The sequence below is a fragment of the Vanessa tameamea genome, chromosome 3 (assembly GCF_037043105.1).
Source record: "Vanessa tameamea isolate UH-Manoa-2023 chromosome 3, ilVanTame1 primary haplotype, whole genome shotgun sequence".
Lineage (NCBI taxonomy): Eukaryota > Metazoa > Arthropoda > Insecta > Lepidoptera > Nymphalidae > Vanessa > Vanessa tameamea.
This window is the reverse complement of record NC_087311.1, coordinates 14,473,989-14,497,074: the sequence shown is the minus strand read 5'-3', so window position 1 is coordinate 14,497,074 and position 23,086 is coordinate 14,473,989. Positions and strand designations below refer to the sequence as shown.

General features: G+C 60.8%; 1 long non-coding RNA gene across 2 annotated transcripts; it reads right to left on the bottom strand.

Annotated features, from left to right (window-relative positions):
* Nucleotides 1-5,146: 5,146 nt before the first annotated feature.
* On the bottom strand, nt 5,147-11,847 carry LOC135194258 (uncharacterized). 2 transcript variants are annotated; one of them, XR_010309732.1, is made up of 2 exons: nt 11,782-11,847; nt 5,147-5,309 (listed from the first exon to the last, which is right to left on the bottom strand). It is a non-coding gene; the product is annotated as an uncharacterized LOC135194258 (long non-coding RNA). The 2 variants fall into 2 exon arrangements; XR_010309733.1 differs by having other exon boundaries at nt 11,777-11,846.
* Nucleotides 11,848-23,086: the final 11,239 nt, after the last annotated feature.

The following is a 23,086-nucleotide window of genomic DNA, read 5'->3' as shown; positions in this document are numbered from 1 at the left end:
CACCACGCCGGAGTACAACCGCCTGCAGGAACCACCCGGTCCCCCGACGTTGGGCAATATGCGGCCCAACGCTCCGGCTGCAGCCACCAGTCTTGGGGCCAAGCGCCGGAAGTGCTCCTCGAACTTCCACCTGCCATCGAGGACGAGTCCCAGGTACTTCATCGTCGACCCGATGGTGATGGAAGTTCCGCCGACAGTGATCGTCAGCCCTTGAGGTGGCGCGTTCCGAGGTCCGTGGAAGATCAGGGCCTCGGACTTGTGCAAGGCCACCTCAAGGCCCAGAGCACGAATGCGGTGGACCGCATGCGCCACTCCCGCCGTGGCGAGATACGCCGCCTCACGATGGGTGCTGCCGCGGGCCGACACGAGGGTGTCGTCAGCGTAGCAGGTCACGCTGACCCCCCGCAACGTGGCCCCGCGAAGCACCCAATCGTAGCCGATGTTCCACAGTAACGGCCCCAAAACCGAGCCCTGTGGAACACCGCACGTCATGTCCCTCCTGCTAAATCCCTCCATCGTCGGGAACGCAACCGCCCTGCCGGAGAAGTAGTCGGCGACGGTTCGCTGCAGATATCTTGGAACGTTGTGGTACTTCAGGCTCTCGAGTACCACTTCCCAGGGCAGAGTGTTGAAGGCGTTGGAAATATCCAACGACACTGCCAGCAACACCCCACCCCGAGAGACCTCCTCCTCTGCTAGCTCCCTCAGCCTGGCGACTGCGTCGAGAGTAGAGCGGCCCCGGCGAAAGCCGAACTGCGACTCGCTCAGGCCCGGCTCCATGCTGTCGACTAGACGGGCTGCGATGATACGCTCAAAGAGCTTGCCCGCTTCGTCGAGCAGCACGATGGGTCGGTAGGCCGACGGCTGATCGGGGGCTCGTCCCTCCTTGCGGATGAGTACGAGCCTTCCCGTTTTCCACCGATTCGGAAACCTACCCTGAGCCAGGCAGGCGGAAAACAGCCGGCACGTGCCATCGCCCAACTCCTCCAGCGCGATCGCCAGCGCGCGTCCCGGTATCCCGTCAGGCCCGGGGGCTGTCCTTTTCGAACGGAGCTTCAGGACAGCCGCACCCAACTCCGCCTCGGTAACCGGGGACGCATGACCCGCCACCTCCCCGACGTATTCGGGCTCCATCGCCGGTGGGACGAACGCTTCTCTCTCCGGGAAAAGCTCCTCCGCGATTCGTCCCAGAAGCTGCGGCTGGATGGTCGTGGTGAGCGGGGGTGTCCAGGGTCGGAGCTTCTGTCTCACGACCCGATACGGTCTCCCCCACGGATCTGCCTCGAGTGAGGCGAGCCACTCCACCCACGCCGCTTCCTTCGCCTGTGCGATCGCCGTTCGGAGTGATACGCAAGCCTCCCTGTAGGAGGTGTAAAGAGCCTCCTCCAGGTTGTGGTCGCGTATCCGTCTCCTCCTCGACCTGGCGTATCGGCGGCGGGCCGCAACGCACGCTCTCCGCAGCGTCCGCAGTTCCGGGCGCCACCAGTATACACGACGACGTGGAGTCTGAGACTGCACCCTCGGCATCGCCACATCGCAAATGCGGAACAGGGCGGCACCGAGTCGGTCAGCCTCTCGGTCGACCTGGACGACCGGGTCGGAACCGGCGCACCAGGCCTCCACGATGGCCGCCTCTTTCGCCAACTGGCTGTCGAGGCGGCCCAGACTCCACCGCGGACCTTCTGACCGCTCAACAGCGGGCTGGATGACGGGAACCGCGGAGACATCGAATCGGATATATCTATGATCCGACAGAGTCTCCACCCCCGTCTCCACCCTCCAATCCCGAACACGGCGGGCTAGGGCGATGGACGCGAACGTTAAGTCCACGATCGACTCGCCCCGCTGCCGCACGCACGTGCTCTCCGATCCGCTGTTGATCGTCGCGAGCCCCAGTGACACGGCCCACTCCTCTAGCACCTCTCCTCGGGCATCGGTCGCAGGGGAACCCCAAGCCGTGGATTTGGCATTGAAGTCCCCCGCGACTATCACCGGTCTCGGTGAAACCTGCCCTACCAGAGCCCCGACCTCAACCAGAAGTTGTTCGAACTCGGCGAGACTCCGGTTGGGAGAGGCGTAGACTCCCACGAACGCGCTGCCATGGACGATGGCGGCCACGCACCCTCTGCCTTTGGCGACCCAATCGATCGCAGGGGCGCCGGCGATAGCGGGAGCGACGATGGAAATCACTCCCTCGTGGTCGGATACCCAGTCGTCCCGTAAATGAACGACGTAGGGCTCCGCCACCACTGCCACTCCGATTTGCCACTCCGCCATGCTCTGGACTAGGAGGTCCTGGGCTCTGGCGGAGTGGTTCAAGTTGGCCTGGAGACAACGCAGGGCCATTAGTGTGCGGTCTCCATAGGCTCCTCAGTCCTTAGGGACACGGTGACGGGCCCTTTCGTCACCGCACCTCCCGTTCTTTTGACAGGGCGAGCTTTGCTGCCCTGGCACGCCTTACTGCCCAAGGCGTGCGTCGCCGGTTTACCGGCCGCTGAGCACAGGATGCAGTTCGCTTCAGCGGCGGTGCATTCTCGGGCCTTGTGGTCGGGTTGGCCGCAGCGGAAGCACAAACGGCTGCGGTCCACGCCCCTGTCACAAACGGCCCCCATGTGGCCACCCTCCAAGCATTTAAAACAGCGGAGCGGCCTCGGTTCGAGCAAAAGCACCCGCGCCGAGATCCACCCCACTCTTATTCTGCCAGACACCAGAATTTTCTTGGCCGCCGCGACTGGACAGCTGAGCCACAGCGACCTGCAGCCGTTGGCGCTCCGGACAACCACGCCCGGCCTAATAGCGCCCTCAGAGCATCCTCCTTCTGTGGCCACCGCTGCCACCACCTCCTCCGACGTCACTGAGTCGTCCAGATCCACGACCCTGACCTCGACGCATTTCGTCGGTCGATGGATCTGGACCTCGTCCGGACTCAGGACGTCGCGGAGCTTCGCCGCAAGGGCATCCGCCGACTTCTCCGCGTCGACGGTGCCCGGCGGGATTTCGAGCATCCGCGCTCCAGTGGCCGCCGTCCTGAACCGCACCGCAGTCAAGCCGACCTCGCTCAGCTTGATGCGGCTCTTCGCTTGTTGCAGGACAGTTTCGTACTTCAAGCCTTTCTCCTCAGCACCGGGCTTCAGGGTGATGGTGATCACCGCGGTGCGAGGAGAGCGGAGTTTCCTTCCTGGACGCTTCTCCTTCTTCCCTTTTCTGGTCGCCGTTGCCGCCTTAGGCTTCTTGGGCGGCTTGCTCGGCTGTTGGCGAACAACAGCCGCCCAAGATGTTCCGGAGCTACCCGGTCTCGACGCTGGCGGAGGAGCGGTCTTCTTGGCCGCAGCCGCTGCCGCCTCCTGGGCAGCCATGCTGGGCCGTTTTCCCTTCTTTTGGCGTCGGGCCGTGGCAGAGCTCGCGACCGTGTCCGCGGCTTTGGCAGTGGGCGGCTCGACCGGTGCCGTCACCCGTGCTGTCGTAGTCGCAGCTTTTGCCGCCTTGCGGTCTGCAGCCAGCGGAGGCCGCAGCCGAGGCTCCGGAAGGAGGCGACGCTCGATGCCCTCCATCCGGGCGTTCAGCATGTTGCTGAACTGCTCCCGGCTGCACCGCAGCGCCTCCTCCATTATGCGCTTGAGGCCTTCCTCGTTCGTGTCCTGTGGCTTCCTGCGCATCTCGGTCACCTCCCTGCGTAGCTCGGCCAACTGCCCCGAAAGCTGCGCGTTGGCAGCTTCCAGGCGGGCCACCTCCTCAGACATGGTCAGAGCCCTGAGTTCCGCCACCGCACCTTTGATGGTGTCGGCGGCAGTCTTCAGAGCCTTGACGAACGTACCCTTCAGGTTGCCCGATTTGTCGGCAACCTGGAGCACCACGTCGAGCGCCTGCTGGACGGTCGCGTCCAAAGCGGCGGACGTCTTCGGTGCATCCTCGGCATGTGTTTCTGCCTGTCGGTTTCTAGAGCGGGCCGCTCTCTCTTCCAACGCCAGTTTGGCCGCTTCGTTGTAAGCGGCCAACGCATCCTCCGTTTGGAAGCGATCCGTTTTCGTCTTCGATTTCGCTTCGCGGAGCTCCGCCTGCGACTTCCCTATGCCCACGTATCTTCCGTGGGTAGGCGGTCGGCCACGCCCCCTCTTAGTGGCGGGTTTCAGCCACCTCGCTGAGGATTCTGAGTTTTCACTCAGCTGCCCGCTCGCGTCACTCTCGGAGCCAGAGCAGCTTTCCCCAGCGTGGGTCCGCTTCTCACCCTTCCTCTTCTTCTGCGTCGCCTCCTTAGGTGGTATGTCTCCCGACTCCACCGTCATCATGCTGCAGGCCGACGAGTCCGACTCGGAGAGTCGCACAGGCCGGGCAGCCAGTCCTTCGTTCAAGCCAGGGTCATCGGTTTCAGCGCGCGCCATCGGGGCGCCCACCTCCACCGCCATATCGTCAGTTTCCAATCGTTTAGCACTTCGTTGTCCGTTGTGAGTTTTTGATTTTTGAACTTCCATATAAAATCCCACGAGTATGGGGGAAGTGAAGGTCCGTCCAGGTGGTGCCCCCTGCACCTGGATAAGCCTAGCGTAACTCGTCAAGGGTGTCGGCCGGTACCCTGACGAGGATCGCAGTCACGACTGAACCTCCCATCAGCCATGCATCCCCTCGCGCTGCGTCGCCACTTGGGATTCGGGGTAATTTTTATAGAGGTTTTCTTCCTCGCAGTCCGGCCGGTTAAGGCAAGACCCGCGGTCCTGCACGAAGCCGCGAGACATGTCCACGACACCTCACTGTGCAGGATTACGCGCTACTCCTTCGGTCTCCGAAGGCCAAAAGACCTCGAAGACTCAGCACAAACAATGCTATGTACACGATATTTACAAATTTTAAAATAAAATTACCCTACACCACAACAAACTTACTCCCTAATATATACAAATTAAAATGTATTTACACCAAAACACGTAACGAAAAGTATCAAAATCAAAATAAAACGAAACAAGACGTTACAACACTAACCCCCCCTTTTCCACGAAGCCGCTCGCACAGTCCACTCTGCCAAACAGAGAAGCACCAGGAGCGGTCCGTGGCATCCCTCCGCGTCAGTCTTAGCCGTTGCCGACGAAAAAGTCGTCGACACCGTTGCCCAGGGTACGCCACGAGGAGGCGACTGACATGTACCCCACATGCACCCCAACCTAACCTAACCTAACCTAACCTAACCTAACCTAACCTAACCTAACCTAACCTAACCTAACCTAACCTAACCTTTTTTTTTTTTTTTTTTTTTTTTTTTTTTTTTTTTTTTTTTTTTTTTTTTTTTTTTGTTTTATTTTTTTTTTTTTTTTGTTTTACTAGGAGGAAATGCATTTACGCATTCCGCCCGGCCGAAGGGGGACCGGGACGGATATGTGGGACTCCCGGGGCAGAAGGCCCCGTCCTACCCACTAAAACCTCCTAGAATTTCCGCCTCACCGCAGGCGACAGGGCTACGGGAACGCGCGTGGCTCACCACCGCGGCCCTGCCAGCGGCCGTCGCTGTAAAGGGGCGACTCGCCGCGAAAGGCGCGCCAGGTGTTACGGCGCACCTTCCGTCTCCGCCTCCGTCAGAACCGCGACGGACTCCCCCCGAGTCCGCCGCTGGAGGCCAGGCGGCAGCGGATGTAAAGTTCCGCCGCCGTCCACGCTGTGTCACGTCCGGTTAGGGCATCCGGCCCAGATGGTCACGGCGCCGCCGACCAGGTCTCCGTCGGCGCAGAGGAAGCGAATCGGGATCGTCCTCCCGCCGTCGCTCCGCCTCCTCCTTCGCGGACATTACGGCTTCGCTGAAGACCCGTAATGCCGCCCACGCCTCTTCGCTCGTGACCACCTTTCGAATGAGGGCCGGAAGCGAAATGTCAGGTCCTATAGCCGTGGACAGGGCTGCGCGAGGCTCCGCCCAAGCTGGGCACTCTGCGCGCGTGTGCTCGGCCGTGTCCACGGCTCCGTCGTCGCAGTGATGGCACGTCGGTGATGGCTCTCTGCCGGCCACGTCACACAGATATTTTGCGAAACATCCGTGGCCGGTCAGAAGCTGCGTCAGATGGTAAGAGGGTGGGCCATGCTTTCGCTCGACCCACTCTTTCAATACTGGCCTTATGGCCTCTACGAGTTCCCGGCTCGCTCCCGGGACCCGTAGCCTCTCCTTCCATTTTTCGAAGAGCCTTCCGTGGGCCTCTTCCCTCCAGCTCCGAACTTCCCGAGGATGGGGTTGGTCTCCCTCCGCTCTCGCTGCCTTCAGCCGCCAGTAGACGCTCGAAGATATCTCGGCCTCGAGGTCCCATGGCGGGCTTCCGGACAGCAGGCAGGCTGCAGTGAACGATACCGTACGGTACGCCCGAGCCGCCCTGAGCGCCATCGCCCGCTGCGGACGTCGCAGGGACGCAACGTTGCGTGCGCTCAGAGCGTCCGCCCATATCGGCGCCCCGTACAGTGCCATCGATCGCACTACGCCGATGTACAGGCGCCTGCACGAGCCTCCCGGTCCTCCGACATTGGGGAGAATCCGCCCCAGCGCTCCGGCTGCAGCCACCAGTCTTGGGGCCAAGCGCCGGAAGTGCTCCTCGAACTTCCACCTGCCATCGAGGACGAGTCCTAGGTACTTCATCGTCGACCCGATGGTGATGGAAGTTCCGCCCACTGTGATGGTCATGCCCTGAGGTGGCGCGTTCCGAGGTCCATGAAAAGCAAGGGCCTCGGACTTGTGCAAGGCCACCTCGAGGCCCAGTGCTCGGATGCGGTGAACCGCGTGTGCGACGCCGGCTGTGGCTCGATACGCCGCCTCCCGATGGGAGCTGCCGCGGGCCGACACGAGGGTGTCGTCGGCGTAACATGTGACGCTGACCCCCCGCAGAGTGGCCCCGCGCAGCACCCAGTCGTACCCGATGTTCCACAGAAGGGGCCCCAATACCGAGCCCTGTGGAACACCGCACGTCATTGGTCTTCTTTTATGACCGTCGCTCGTCGGGTAGGAGACTGCTCTGCCCGCAAAGTAGTCACCGATCAGTCGCTGCAGGTAACACGGCACGTTGTGGTACCTCAGCGCTTCTCGGATGACTTCCCAGGGCAGGGAGTTGAAGGCGTTGGATATGTCCAACGAGACAGCCAACAAAACCCCGCCCTGAGTCACCTCCTCTTCTGCCAGGTCCCTTAGATTGGCGATCGCGTCCAGCGTCGAGCGGCCACGGCGAAAGCCATACTGTCGCTCGTTGAGGCCGGGCTCCATGCTGTCGACTAGGCGGACGGCGAGCACACGCTCAAAGAGCTTGCTCACCTCGTCGAGCAGCACGATAGGTCGGTAGGCCGACGGCTGATCGGGGGCTCGACCCTCCTTGCGGATGAGTACGAGCCTTCCCGTTTTCCACCGATCGGGGAACCTGCCTTGAGCCATGCAGGTGGAGAATAGACGCCGGACGCTTTCACCCATCTCGCCCAGTGCGACCGCCAGTGCGCGTCCCGGTACCCCATCGGGCCCCGGGGCCGTTCGTTTTGAGCGGAGCCTCAGAACAGCCGCACCCAGTTCCGACTCGGTAACCGGGGGCGCCAGATGGTCGGCGCCGATGTCTTCGCGGTGTCTGGGCGCCATCGATGGTGGCACGAATTCGCTCCGCTCCGGGAAGAGCGTGTCGACCACACTTGCCAGCAAGCGCGGCTCGAGTGTGCTGGTTAGTGGTGGTGCCCAGGGTCGGAGATTTTTTCTCACGACCCGGTACGGTTTCCCCCACGGATCCCTGTCGAGGGTCTCCAGCCACTCCGTCCAGGCCGCTTCCTTCGCCTGTGCTATGCTCTTTTGCAGCGTAACACAGGCGTCTCTGTAGGCGGTGTAAAGGGCCGCCTCCAGATCGTGGTCGCGGACTCTCCTTCTCCTTGTCCGGGTGTACCGGCGACGAGCCGCAACGCAGGCTCTCCGTAGCTGCCGCAGTTCTGGCCGCCACCAGTATACGCGGCGACGTCGTGGAGTCTGAGGCTTGACTCTCGGCATCGCCACATCGCAGATGCGGAACAGGGCGGCGCCGAGTCGGTCAGCCTCTCGGTCGACCTGGACGACCGGGTCGGAACCGGCGCACCAGGCCTCCACGATGGCCGCCTCTTTTGCCAACTGGCTATCGAGGCGGCCCAGACTCCACCGCGGACCTTCTGACCGCACAACAGCGGGCCGGACGACTGGAACCGCGGAGACATCGTATCGGATGTATCGATGATCCGATAGAGTCTCCACGGCCGTCTCCACCCTCCAGCCTCGAACACGGCGGGCTAGGGCGATGGACGCGAACGTTACGTCCACGATCGACTCGCCCTGTTGCCGCACGCACGTGCTCTCCGACCCACTATTGGTCACCGCGAGCCCCAGCGACACGGCCCACTCCTCCAGCGCCTCGCCCCTGGCGTCCGTCGCAGGGGAACCCCAAGCCGTAGATTTGGCATTGAAGTCCCCCGCAACTAACACCGGGTTGGGTGATGCCTGCCCGACCAGAGCCCCGACCTCGACGAGTAGCTGTTCAAACTCCGCGAGACTCCGGTTGGGCGAGGCGTAAACGCCCACGACCGCCATACCCCCGACCACTGCGACGACGAACCCTCTGCCCCTGGCTACCCCTTCGATAGCAGGGGAACCGGCGACGGCAGGGGCGACGATTGCCACCACTCCCTCGTGGTCGGACACCCAGTCGTCCCGTAAATGAACGACATAGGGCTCCGAGACCACCGCCACGTCGATTTGCCACTCCGCCATGCTCTGGACTAGGAGGTCCTGGGCTCTGGCGGAGTGGTTCAAGTTGGCCTGGAGACAACGCAGGGCCATTAGTGTGCGGTCTCCATAGGCTCCTCAGTCCTTAGGGACACGGTGACGGGCCCTTTCGTCACCGTACCTCCCGTTCTTTTGACAGGGCGAGCTTTGCTGCCCTGGCACGCCTTACTGCCCAAGGCGTGCGTCGCTGGCTTACCGGCCGCTGAGCACAGGATGCAGTTCGCTTCAGCGGCGGTGCATTCTCGGGCCTTGTGGTCGGGTTGGCCGCAGCGGAAGCACAAACGGCTGCGGTCCACGCCCCTGTCACAAACGGCCCCCATGTGGCCACCCTCCAAGCATTTAAAACAGCGGAGCGGCCTCGGTTCGAGCAAAAGCACCCGCGCCGAGATCCACCCCACTCTTATTCTGCCAGACACAAGAATTTTCTTGGCCGCCGCGACTGGACAGCTTAGCCACAGCGACCTGCAGCCGTTGGCGCCCCGGACAACCACGCCCGGCCTTATAGCGCCCTCGGAGCAACCTCCTTCTGTGGCCACCGCTGCCACCACCTCCTCCGGCGTCACTGAGTCGTCCAGATCCATGACTCTGATCTCGACGCATTTCGTCGGTCGATGGACCTGGACCTCGTCCGGACTCAGGACGTCGCGGAGCTTCGCCGCAAGGGCATCCGCCGACTTCTCCGCGTCGACGGTGCCCGGCGGGATTTCTAGCATCCGCGCTCCAGTGGCCGCCGTCCTGAACCGCACCGCAGTCAAGCCGACCTCGCTCAGCTTGATGCGGCTCTTCGCTTGTTGCAGGACAGTTTCGTACTTCAAGCCTTTCTCCTCGGCACCGGGCTTCAGGGTGATGGTGATCACCGCGGTGCGAGGAGAGCGGAGTTTCCTTTCAGGACGCCTTTCCTTCTTCTCTTTTCTGGCCGCCTTTGCCAATCCCGTTGCCGCCTTGGGCTTCTTGGGCGGCTTCTTCGGCTGTTGTCGAACAACAGCCGCCCAAGATGTTCCGGAGCTACCCGGCCGCGACGCTGGCGGAGGTGCGGGTTTCTTAGCCGCAGCCGCTGCCGCCTCCTGGGCAGCCATACTGGGGCCTTTTGTCTTCTTTTTGCGTCGGGCCGTTGCAGAGCTCGCGACCGTGTCCGCGGCTTTGGCAGTGGGCGGCTCGACCGGTGCCGTCACCCGTGCTGTCGTAGTCGCAGCTTCTGCCGCCTTGCGGTCTGCAGCCAGCGGAGGCCGCAGCCGAGGCTCCGGAAGGAGGCGACGCTCGATGCCCTCCATCCGGGCGTTCAGCATGTTGCTGAACTGCTCCCGGCTGCACCGCAGAGCCTCCTCCATGATTCTCTTCAGGCTCCCTTCGCTTTGCTCTGGAGGTTTCGCTCGGATCTGGGCCACCTCCCTCCGGAGCTCGGACAACTGACCCGAGAGCCGCGCGTTTGCGGCCTCCAAGCGGGCCACCTCTTCCGACATGGTCAGAGCTCTGAGTTCCGCTACCGCACCTTTGATGGTGTCGGCGGCAGTCTTCAGAGCCCTGACGAACGTACCCTTCAGGTTGCCCGATTTGTCGGCAACCTGGAGCACCACGTCTAACGCCTGCTGGACGGTCGTGTCCAAAGCGGCGGACGTCTTCGGTGCATCCTCGGTATGTGCTTCTGCCTGTCGGTTCCTAGAGCGGGCCGCTCTCTCTTCTAACGCCAACTTGGCCGCCTCATTATAAGCGGCCAGTGTGTCTTCGACCTGGAAGCGTCGCTCCTTTTCTTTTTGGGAGTTGAGCTCGGCTTGCGACTTGCCGAGCCCAACATATAACCCGTGCGTCGCAGGTCTGCCACGTCCTCTCTTGCTGGAGGTGGGTTTCAACCACCTGCTGATTGATGGCTCCGAGCATTCTGCGTCGCTAGGCTGTACGCTTGCGTCGCTCTCGGAGCTCGAGAGGCTATCCTCTGTGTGGGACCGCTTCTCCCCTTTCTTTCGTCCTTCGCCAGGTAAGTCGTTTGTAGTGTCCATCGTGCCGACCGACGGGATCGACTCTATGGAGAGTCGTTCCAGCCGGACAACCGGTATCTTGGGTGCGCCTGGGTCTCTGGTTTTAGTGCGCGCCATCGGGGCGCCCACTTCCACCACCGTGTCGTCTTGTCCTTCCGTTGTCATGCATGTGTCCTTTAAGCTCGCGGTATGGTCGTCAATGGAAATCGGTAGTGCGACTTTGTCCCCCTCATATTTCGATATGGGACTGCCCGATCCGTGAAGCGGATCGGGGAGGGATTGACACCCTCTTGAGGAATAATTTTTTTCGGTAGCACTCATTTTTCAAAATTGTGCCGGGGCTGCCGGCGGGATGAAGAAAGGATAGGAGGAGGAAGGAATAAGGATGAGGAAGGGTGGGAAAGGAAATGCAGTCGGGACCGATCTACCCCTCGGCCATGCATCCCATCGCGCTGCGAAGCCACTTGGGATTGGGTGGTTTTTTATCTGAGAGGTGTCCTTCCTCTGGGGCCGGGCGGTTAAGCCCAGCCCCCCGACGGCGGCATTGAATCATGCCTCCGTCCGCTGTCCGGCCAACCCGACTCAGCGGACCCGCCGAAAGGTCTGCTCCTCAGTGAACGAGAAGACAGACGAACGAATCCCGCTTAGATGCGCCTGCATCTAAGCAGGTGCGGTCGCGTTTCGACCCCACTACAGAAGTAGGAACAAGAATATTTACAAAGCAAAAATGTACAAACAAAACAAAACACAACACAGCAAACGAAACAAAAGACAAAAATAATAACGAAAACAGAACAAAACAAAACAAATAAGTAAAAGCAAACTCAAATAAGAGGAAAACAAAAGAAAAGAAAAGAAAATAAAATTTACAAAAGAAGAAACTCCCACTTCTTTGCCACGAAGCCGCTCCACAGTCCACACTCTGTTAATAGAGATGTACCGGGAGCGACCCCTGACCCGCCGCGTCAGTCTTAGCCGTGGCCGGCGAGCAAGCTCAAGCCGGCCCCGTTGCCCAGGGTACGCCACGAGGAGGCGACTGACATGTACCCCAACCTAACCTAACCTAACCTTTTTTTTTTTTTTTTTTTTTTTTTTTTTTTTTTTTTTTTTTTTTTTTTTTTTTTTTGTTTTACTAGGAGGAAATGCATTTACGCATTCCGCCCGGCCGAAGGGGGACCGGGACGGATATGTGGGACTCCCGGGGCAGAAGGCCCCGTCCTACCCACTAAAACCTCCTAGAATTTCCGCCTCACCGCAGGCGACAGGGCTACGGGAACGCGCGTGGCTCACCACCGCGGCCCTGCCAGCGGCCGTCGCTGTAAAGGGGCGACTCGCCGCGAAAGGCGCGCCAGGTGTTACGGCGCACCTTCCGTCTCCGCCTCCGTCAGAACCGCGACGGACTCCCCCCGAGTCCGCCGCTGGAGGCCGGGCGGCAGCGGATGTAAAGTTCCGCCGCCGTCCACTCTGTGTCACGTCCGGGTTAATGCATCCGGCCCAGATGGTCACGGCGCCGCCGACCAGGTCTCCGTCGGCGCAGCGGAAGCGAATCGGGATCGTCCTCCCGCCGTCGCTCCGCCTCCTCCTTCGCGGACATTACGGCTTCACTGAAGACCCGTAATGCCGCCCACGCCTCTTCGCTCGTGACCACCTTTCGAATAAGGGCCGGAAGCGAGATGTCCAATCCAATGGCCGTGGACAGGGCTGCGCGAGGCTCCGCCCAGGCTGGGCACTCTGCGCGCGTGTGCTCGGCCGTGTCCACGGCTCCGTCGTCGCAGTGTAAACATACCACCGACGGCTCTCTCCCGACCACTTCGCACAGGTATTTTGCGAAGCAGCCGTGCCCGGATATGAGCTGCGTCAGGTGGTACGTCAGTGGGCCGTGCTTACGCTCGACCCACTCTCTCAAGACCGGGCGGATCGCCGCCACGAGTTCCCCACCGGCATCCGGAACTCGTAGCCGATCCTCCCACTTCTCCATGAGGCGGCGTCTCCCCTCCTCCCTCCACTGCTGGACTACTCGCGGGACGAGTCGAGTCCCTCCCGCCCTTGCAGCCTTGGCCCGCCAGTAGACACTCGAGTTGATCTCGGCCTCGAGGTCCCATGGCGGGCTTCCGGACAGCAAGCCGGCCGCGGTGTATGACACCGTCCGGTACGCCCGAGCCGCCCTGAGCGCCATCGCCCGCTGCGGACGTCGCAGCGAGGCGACGTTGCGAGCGCTCAGAGCGTCCGCCCATATCGGCGCACCGTAGAGTGCCATCGAACGCACCACGCCGGAGTACAACCGCCTGCAGGAACCACCCGGTCCCCCGACGTTGGGCAGTATGCGGCCCAACGCTCCGGCTGCAGCCACCAGTCTTGGGGCCAAGCGCCGGAAGTGCTCCTCGAACTTCCACCTGCCATCGAGGACGAGTCCCAGGTACTTCATCGTCGACCCGATGGTGATGGAAGTTCCGCCGACAGTGATCGTCAGCCCTTGAGGTGGCGCGTTCCGAGGTCCGTGGAAGATCAGGGCCTCGGACTTGTGCAAGGCCACCTCAAGGCCCAGAGCACGAATGCGGTGGACCGCATGCGCCACTCCCGCCGTGGCGAGATACGCCGCCTCACGATGGGTGCTGCCGCGGGCCGACACGAGGGTGTCGTCAGCGTAGCAGGTCACGCTGACCCCCCGCAACGTGGCCCCGCGAAGCACCCAATCGTAGCCGATGTTCCACAGTAACGGCCCCAAAACCGAGCCCTGTGGAACACCGCACGTCATGTCCCTCCTGCTAAATCCCTCCGTCGTCGGGAACGCAACCGCCCTGCCGGAGAAGTAGTCGGCGATGGTTCGCTGCAGATATCCTGGAACGTTGTGGTACTTCAGGCTCTCGAGTACCACTTCCCAGGGCAGAGTGTTGAAGGCGTTGGAAATATCCAACGACACTGCCAGCAACACCCCACCCCGAGAGACCTCCTCCTCTGCTAGCTCCCTCAGCCTGGCGACTGCGTCGAGAGTAGAGCGGCCCCGGCGAAAGCCGAACTGCGACTCGCTCAGGCCGGGCTCCATGCTGTCGACTAGACGGGCTGCAATGATACGCTCAAAGAGCTTGCCCGCTTCGTCGAGCAGCACGATGGGTCGGTAGGCCGACGGCTGATCGGGGGCTCGTCCCTCCTTGCGGATGAGTACGAGCCTTCCCGTTTTCCACCGATTCGGAAACCTACCCTGAGCCAGGCAGGCGGAAAACAGCCGGCACGTGCCATCGCCCAACTGCTCCAGCGCGATCGCCAGCGCGCGTCCCGGTATCCCGTCAGGCCCGGGGGCTGTCCTTTTCGAACGGAGCTTCAGGACAGCCGCACCCAACTCCGCCTCGGTAACCGGGGACGCATGATCCGCCACCTCTCCGACGTATTCGGGCTCCATCGCCGGTGGGACGAACGCTTCTCTCTCCGGGAAAAGCTCCTCCGCGATTCGTCCCAGAAGCTGCGGCTGGATGGTCGTGGTGAGCGGGGGTGTCCAGGGTCGGAGCTTCTGTCTCACGACCCGATACGGTCTCCCCCACGGATCTGCCTCGAGTGAGGCGAGCCACTCCACCCACGCCGCTTCCTTCGCCTGTGCGATCGCCGTCCGGAGTGATACGCAAGCCTCCCTGTAGGAGGTGTAAAGAGCCTCCTCCAGGTTGTGGTCGCGTATCCGTCTCCTCCTCGACCTGGCGTATCGGCGGCGGGCCGCAACGCACGCTCTCCGCAGCGTCCGCAGTTCCGGGCGCCACCAGTATACACGACGACGTGGAGTCTGAGACTGCACCCTCGGCATCGCCACATCGCAAATGCGGAACAGGGCGGCACCGAGTCGGTCAGCCTCTCGGTCGACCTGGACGACCGGGTCGGAACCGGCGCACCAGGCCTCCACGATGGCCGCCTCTTTCGCCAACTGGCTGTCGAGGCGGCCCAGACTCCACCGCGGACCTTCTGACCGCTCAACAGCGGGCTGGATGACGGGAACCGCGGAGACATCGAATCGGATATATCTATGATCCGACAGAGTCTCCACCCCCGTCTCCACCCTCCAATCCCGAACACGGCGGGCTAGGGCGATGGACGCGAACGTTAAGTCCACGATCGACTCGCCCCGCTGCCGCACGCACGTGCTCTCCGATCCGCTGTTGATCGTCGCGAGCCCCAGTGACACGGCCCACTCCTCTAGCACCTCTCCTCGGGCATCGGTCGCAGGGGAACCCCAAGCCGTGGATTTGGCATTGAAGTCCCCCGCGACTATCACCGGTCTCGGTGAAACCTGCCCGACCAGAGCCCCGACCTCAACCAGCAGTTGTTCGAACTCGGCGAGGCTCCGGTTGGGAGAGGCGTAGACTCCCACGAACGCGCTGCCATGTACGATGGCGGCCACGCACCCTCTGCCTTTGGCGACCCAATCGATCGCAGGGGCGCCGGCGATAGCGGGAGCGACGATGGAAATCACTCCCTCGTGGTCGGATACCCAGTCGTCCCGTAAATGAACGACGTAGGGCTCCGCCACCACTGCCACTCCGATTTGCCACTCCGCCATGCTCTGGACTAGGAGGTCCTGGGCTCTGGCGGAGTGGTTCAAGTTGGCCTGGAGACAACGCAGGGCCATTAGTGTGCGGTCTCCATAGGCTCCTCAGTCCTTAGGGACACGGTGACGGGCCCTTTCGTCACCGCACCTCCCGTTCTTTTGACAGGGCGAGCTTTGCTGCCCTGGCACGCCTTACTGCCCAAGGCGTGTGTCGCCGGTTTACCGGCCGCTGAGCACAGGATGCAGTTCGCTTCAGCGGCGGTGCATTCTCGGGCCTTGTGGTCGGGTTGGCCGCAGCGGAAGCACAAACGGCTGCGGTCCACACCCCTGTCACAAACGGCCCCCATGTGGCCACCCTCCAAGCATTTATAACAGCGGAGCGGCCTCGGTTCGAGCAAAAGGACCCGCGCCGAGATCCACCCCACTCTTATTCTTCCGGACACAAGAATTTTCTTGGCCGCCGCGACTGGACAGCTGAGCCACAGCGACCTGCAGCCGTTGGCGCTCCGGACAACCACGCCCGGCCTAATGGCGCCCTCAGAGCATCCTCCTTCTGTGGCCACCGCTGCCACCACCTCCTCCGGCGTCACTGAGTCGTCCAGATCCACGACCCTGACCTCGACGCATTTCGTCGGTCGATGGATCTGGACCTCGTCCGGACTCAGGACGTCGCGGAGCTTCGCCGCAAGGGCATCCGCCGACTTCTCCGCGTCGACGGTGCCCGGCGGGATTTCGAGCATCCGCGCTCCAGTGGCCGCCGTCCTGAACCGCACCGCAGTCAAGCCGACCTCGCTCAGCTTGATGCGGCTCTTCGCCTGTTGCAGGACAGTTTCATACTTCAGGCCCTTCTCCTCGGCACCAGGCTTCAGGGTGATGGTGATCACCGCGGTGCGAGGAGAGCGGAGTTTCCTTCCTGGACGCTTCTCCTTCTTCTCTTTTCTGGCCGCCTTTGCCAATCCCGTTGCCGCCTTAGGCTTCTTGGGCGGCTTGTTCGGCTGTTGGCGAACAACAGCCGCCCAAGATGTTCCGGAGGTACCCGGCCTCGACGCTGGCGGAGGAGCGGTCTTCTTGGCCGCAGCCGCTGCCGCCTCCTGGGCAGCCATGCTGGGCCGTTTTCCCTTCTTTTGGCGTCGGGCCGTGGCAGAGCTCGCGACCGTGTCCGCGGCTTTGGCAGTGGGCGGCTCGACCGGTGCCGTCACCCGTGCTGTCGTAGTCGCAGCTTTTGCCGCCTTGCGGTCTGCAGCCAGCGGAGGCCGCAGCCGAGGCTCCGGAAGGAGGCGACGCTCGATGCCCTCCATCCGGGCGTTCAGCATGTTGCTGAACTGCTCCCGGCTGCACCGCAGCGCCTCCTCCATAATCCTCTTCAGGTTTTCTTCGCTCTGTTCTGGTTTCGCTCGCATCTGGGCCACCTCCCTCCGGAGCTCGGCCAACTGCCCCGAAAGCTGCGCGTTGGCAGCTTCCAGGCGGGCCACCTCCTCAGACATGGTCAGAGCCCTGAGTTCCGCCACCGCACCTTTGATGGTGTCGGCGGCAGTCTTCAGAGCCTTGACGAACGTACCCTTCAGGTTGCCCGATTTGTCGGCAACCTGGAGCACCACGTCGAGCGCCTGCTGGACGGTCGCGTCCAAAGCGGCGGACGTCTTCGGTGCATCCTCGGCATGTGTTTCTGCCTGTCGGTTTCTAGAGCGGGCCGCTCTCTCTTCCAGCGCCAGTTTGGCCGCTTCGTTGTAAGCGGCCAACGCATCCTCCGTTTGGAAGCGATCCGTTTTCGTCTTCGATTTCGCTTCGCGGAGCTCCGCCTGCGACTTCCCTATGCCCACGTATCTTCCGTGGGTAGGCGGTCGGCCACGCCCCCTCTTAGTGGCGGGTTTCAGCCACCTCGCTGAGGATTCTGAGTTTTCACTCAGCTGCCCGCTCGCGTCACTCTCGGAGCCAGAGCAGCTTTCCCCAGCGTGGGTCCGCTTCTCACCCTTCCTCTTCTTCTGTGTCGCCTCCTTAGGTGGTATGTCTCCCGACTCCACCGTTATCATGCTGCAGGCCGACGAGTCCGACTCGGAGAGTCGCACAGGCCGGGCAGCCAGTCCTTCGTTCAAGCCAGGGTCATCGGTTTCAGCGCGCGCCATCGGGGCGCCCACCTCCACCGCCATATCGTCAGTTTCCAATCGTTTAGCACTTCGTTGTCCGTTGTGAGTTTTTGATTTTTGAACTTCCATATAAAATCCCACGAGTATGGGGGAAGTGAAGGTCCGTCCAGGTGGTGCCCCCTGCACCTGGATAAGCCTAGCGTAACTCGTCAAGGGTGTCGGCCGGTACCCTGACGAGGATCGCAGTCACGACTGAACCTCCCATCAGCCATGCATCCCCTCGCGCTGCGTCGCCACTTGGGATTCGGGGTAATTTTTATAGAGGTTTTCTTCCTCGCAGTCCGGCCGGTTAAGGCAAGACCCGCGGTCCTGCACGAAGCCGCGAGACATGTCCACGACACCTCACTGTGCAGGATTACGCGCTACTCCTTCGGTCTCCGAAGGCCAAAAGACCTCGAAGACTCAGCACAAACAATGCTATGTACACGATATTTACAAATTTTAAAATAAAATTACCCTACACCACAACAAACTTACTCCCTAATATATACAAATTAAAATGTATTTACACCAAAACACGTAACGAAAAGTATCAAAATCAAAATAAAACGAAACAAGACGTTACAACACTAACCCCCCCTTTTCCACGAAGCCGCTCGCACAGTCCACTCTGCCAAACAGAGAAGCACCAGGAGCGGTCCGTGGCATCCCTCCGCGTCAGTCTTAGCCGTTGCCGACGAAAAAGTCGTCGACACCGTTGCCCAGGGTACGCCACGAGGAGGCGACTGACATGTACCCCAACCTAACCTAACCTAACCTAACCTAACCTAACCTAACCTAACCTAACCTAACCTAACCTAACCTAACCTAACCTAACCTAACCTAACCTTTTTTTTTTTTTTTTTTTTTTTTTTAGTTTAACGAGGAGGAAATGCCTTTACGCATGCCGCCCGGCCGGGGGACCGGGACGGGTATGTGGGACTCAACCGGGGCCTAATGCCCCGTGCCAGGGCCTAATGCCCTGTCCTACCCACTAAAACCTCCTCGAACTTTTCAACTCGCCGCAGGGTGGTGAGGTTACGGGAACGCTTGCGGCTTACAACCGCGACCCCACCAGCGGCAGCCGCTGAAAGGCGACTGAACACAAGGACGCGCGCCCAGGGCGCGCCTTCCTTCTCTGCCTCCGTGGTCGAAGTGACGAACTCCCCCGAGTTCGCCACTAGAGGCCGGGCGTCAACGGCTGACAGAAACTAACCGAGACTACCCTAATCTACGCTAACCTAATCTAACCTAAACCTATTCGAACCTAACCTAATCGGCCTAACTTGACCTACCTAAACCTAACCGGCCTAACTTGACCTACCTAACCTAACCTAACCTAGTCTGATCTAATCTAATCCTAACACTATCCTAAAGCTAACCTCCCTACGTAATCACGCCGTCGACGACCCAATCTACGTCGGCGTAGCGGGAGAGAATTTATGTCATCCTCCCGCTGTCTCTCTGCCTCCTCCTTGGCGGACATTACAGTTTCGCTAAAAACACGTAATGCCGCCCACGCTTCATTACTTGCGACCATTTTGCGGACTAAGGCCGCAAGCGAAATGTCGCCTCCAAACGCCGTGAACAGGGCTGCGCGAGGCTCCGCCCAAGCTGGGCACTCTGCGCGCGTGTGTTCTGCCGTGTCCACGACTCCATCGTCACAATGATGACACACCACCGACGGCTCCCTCCCGACCACTTCGCACAAGTATTTGGCGAAGCAGCCGTGACCGGTCATGAGCTGCGTCAGGCGGTATGTGAGTGGGCCATGCTTACGCTCGACCCACTGTCTTAAAACAGGCCGAATGGCCGCCACGAGCTCCCCACTAACTTGTGGGACTCGTAGTCTATCCTCCCATCTGTCAAGGAGACGCTGATGTGCCTCCTCTCGCCACTGCCGAACCTCACGAGCGTGGGGTCGGCCCCCCTCGACTCTTGCAGCCTTGGCCCGCCAGTAGACACTCGAGTTTACTTCAGCCTCGAGGTCCCATGGCGGACTTCCGGACAGCAAGCCGGCTGCAGTGTATGACACCGTCCGGTACGCCCGAGCCGCCCTGAGCACCATCGCCCGCTGCGGACGTCGCAGTGAGGCGACGTTACGAGCGCTCAGAGCATCCGCCCATATCGGCGCACCGTAGAGTGCCATCGAGCGCACCACGCCAGTATAGAGCCGCCTGCAAATCGATCCAGGCCCTCCAATGTTTGGCAATATTCGCCCAAGAGCTCCAGCAACAGCCACCAATCTCGGGGCCAAGCGCCGAAAATGCTCGTCAAATTTCCACCTTCCGTCAAGGACTAGTCCAAGGTATTTTATCGCTGACCCGACGGAGATGGAACTTCCGTCAATATTTAAAACCATACCCTCAGGTGGCCTTTTCCGAGGACCATAAAAGACTAGGGCCTCAGATTTGTGCAATGCCACCTTGAGACCTAATGCGCAAATGCGGCGGACCATATGTGCCACACCTGCAGTCGCTAAATGTACTGCCTCCTCATGTGAGTTGCCGCGGGCCGTAACGAGGGTGTCATCCGCGTAACAGGTTACGCTGACCCCTCGCAGCATGACCCCACGAAGTGCCCAATCGTAGCCGATGTTCCACAGTAGCGGCCCCAGAACCGAGCCCTGTGGAACACCGCACGTCATGTTCCTCCTACCATAACCACCCTCCACTGTCGGATACGCCACCGCCCTGCCGGCGAAGTAGTCGGCGATGATTCGTCGTAGGTAGCCCGGCACATTATGATATCTGAGTCCCTCCAAAACTACTTCCCAGGGCAGAGTGTTGAAGGCATTGGAAATATCCAATGACACTGCCAACAACACCCCACCCCGAGAAACCTCCTCCTCAGCGAGCTCCCTTAGTCTAGCAATTGCGTCCAGCGTCGAACGACCAGGACGAAAGCCAAACTGCACCTCGCTCAAGCCAGGCTCCATACTACCAACCAGACGGGCTGCGATTATACGCTCAAAGAGCTTGCTAATCTCGTCGAGCAGCACGATAGGTCGATAGGCCGACGGCTGATCAGGGGCTCGTCCCTCCTTACGGATGAGTACGAGCCTACCCGTTTTCCACCGCTCGGGGAATCTGCCTTGAGCCAGACATGCAGAGAACAAACGTCGGATGTACTCTCCGACCTTCTCTGCAGCAATCATCAAGGCGCACCCCGGTACCCCATCAGGCCCAGGGGCTGTTCTTCTCGAGCGGAGCTTCAGAACAGCCGCACGCAACTCCGCCTCGGTAACCGGGTACGCCTGATCCACTACCTCTTGATTTGAGGAGGAAGTCGGTATTCTCATCGGCGGAACGAATGCTCCTCGCTCAGGGAAGAGCTCTTCCAAAACGTGTTCCACGAACGGCAGCCGGAGACCGCTGGTGAGCGGAGGAGTCCAGGGTCGGAGCTTCTTCCTCACGACCCGGTACGGTCTCCCCCACGGATCCCTCTCGAGCGTCGCCAACCACTCCTTCCAAGCCTCTTCTTTAGCCTGTGCAATGGCCTTTTTAAGACCCTCACAGGCAGCCCTGTAGGCAGTGTAGAGGACACCCTCTAAGTTATGATCGCGTATCCTTCTTCTTCTGCTCCTCACGTAGTGGCGACGAGCCGCAACGCAAGCCCGCCGCAACTGGCGGAGTTCCGGGCGCCACCAGTACACACGGCGACGTGGAGTCTGAGGCTTCACTCTTGGCATCGCCACGTCGCAAATGCGAAACAGGGCGGCACCAAGTTGATCAGCCTCTCGATCGACCTGGACTACCGGGTCAGAACCGGCACACCAGGCTTCCACAATGGCCGCCTCTTTTGCCAACTGGCTGTCGAGACGACCAAGACTCCACCGCGGACCTTCTGACCGCCCAACAGCCGGCTGGACGACGGGAACCGTGGAGACATCAAATCGGATATAACGATGATCCGATAGAGTCTCCACCCCCGTCTCCACCCTCCAGTCACGAACACAGCGGGCCAGGGCGTTGGACGCGAACGAAATGTCGACGATCGATTCGCCCTGTGGCCGCACGCACGTGCTCTCCGACCCACTGTTGATCACCGTGAGACCCAGCGAAACTGCCCACTCCTCCAAAGCCTCTCCTCTGGCATCCGTCACAGGGGAACCCCAAGCCATAGATTTGGCATTGAAGTCCCCCGCCACTAACACCAAACTCGACGATACCTGCCCAACCAGAGCCCCAACCTCGACGAGCAACTGCTCGAACTCGGCGAGAGTCCGATTGGGAGAGGCGTATACTCCCACAATCGCCACACTGCCTACGATGGCACGCACACACCCCCTACCTTTGCCTACACCCTCGATGGGCGAGGAGCCGACAACAGCAGGGGCAACGATAGCCACCACTCTTTCATGATCGGAGACCCAGTCATCCCGTGAAGGAATGAGGTAGGGCTCAGATACCACTGCTACCCCAATTTGCCACTCTGCCATGCTTTGGACTAGAAGGTCCTGAGCCCTGGCAGAATGGTTAATATTAGCTTGGAGACATCGCAAGGCCATTACGATGCGGTCTCCATTGTCACCTCCAATGTCCGTAGGGACGCAGTAACGGGAACTTTCGTTACCGCTCCTCTTATTCTTTTTACAAGATGAACTTTATTGCTCGGACACGCCTTACTTCCAACGGCATGTGTCGCCAACTTACCAGCCGCTGAGCAGACGACGCATTCTGCTTCAGGGGCGGCACATTCACGGGCCTTGTGGCCGGGCAGACCGCAGCGGAAGCACAGGCGGCTGCGGTCAACACCTCTGTCGCATTTGGCCCCTACATGACCCCCCTCGAAGCACTTATAGCAACGTAAAGGCCTGGGCTCGAGTAGCATCACTCGCGCCGAGACCCATCCCACCTTCACGCGACCAACCTCCACCACTTTTTTAGCAGCCGCCACAGGACAGCTAAGCCAGAGGGAACCAGAGCCACTCGAGCGCCGAATAATCGTACCCGGCTTAATCGCTCCTGCCGAGCATCCTCCCTCCTCAGCGACCGCTGCCACAACCTCCTCTGCTGAAACAGAGTCGTCCAAGTCCATGACCCTTATTTCAACACACTTAGTCGGACGGTTAACCTGGACATCGTCCGGGCTGAAGATCTCGCGGAGCCTGTCCGCCAGGGCATCTGCCGCCTTCTCTGGTTCACTGGTGCCCGGCGGTATTTCGAGCATCCGCGCTCCCGTGGCCGCCATCCGAAACCGAATAGATGTCAGGCCTATTTCATGTAATCTTATGCTGCTCTTTGCCTGAGCCAGGACCTGCTCGTATGTCATTCCGTTTTCTTCAGCGCTACGCCTTATGGTGATTGTGACCACCGCGGTGCGAGGAGGGCGGAGCTTCCTCTTGCGAGGGGCCTTCTTCTCCATCGTTGAATTCATGGTTGTCTTCTTAGCCGGTTTGTTCTTTGCTGTTTTTCGAACAACGGCACTCCAGGACGCCTTAGAAGTACCTTGATCCGCTGTAGTTATCTCCGGAATTCTTCTAGCTGCCGCTTCTTGGGCAGCCAGAGTTGGTCGTTTTGTCCGTTTCACCTTTTTTCTGTTAGCCAAAGGAACAACAGATACTGATGCAGTTGGAGCACCCACATTTTCGACAGTCTCTTCAGCCACAGCAGCAGCCCGCGGCGCGTTGCGGTCAGCAGCCAACGGAGGCCGCAGCCGAGGCTCCGGAAGAAGGCGGCGCTCGATGCCCTCCATCCGAGCGTTCAGCATGTTGCCGAAT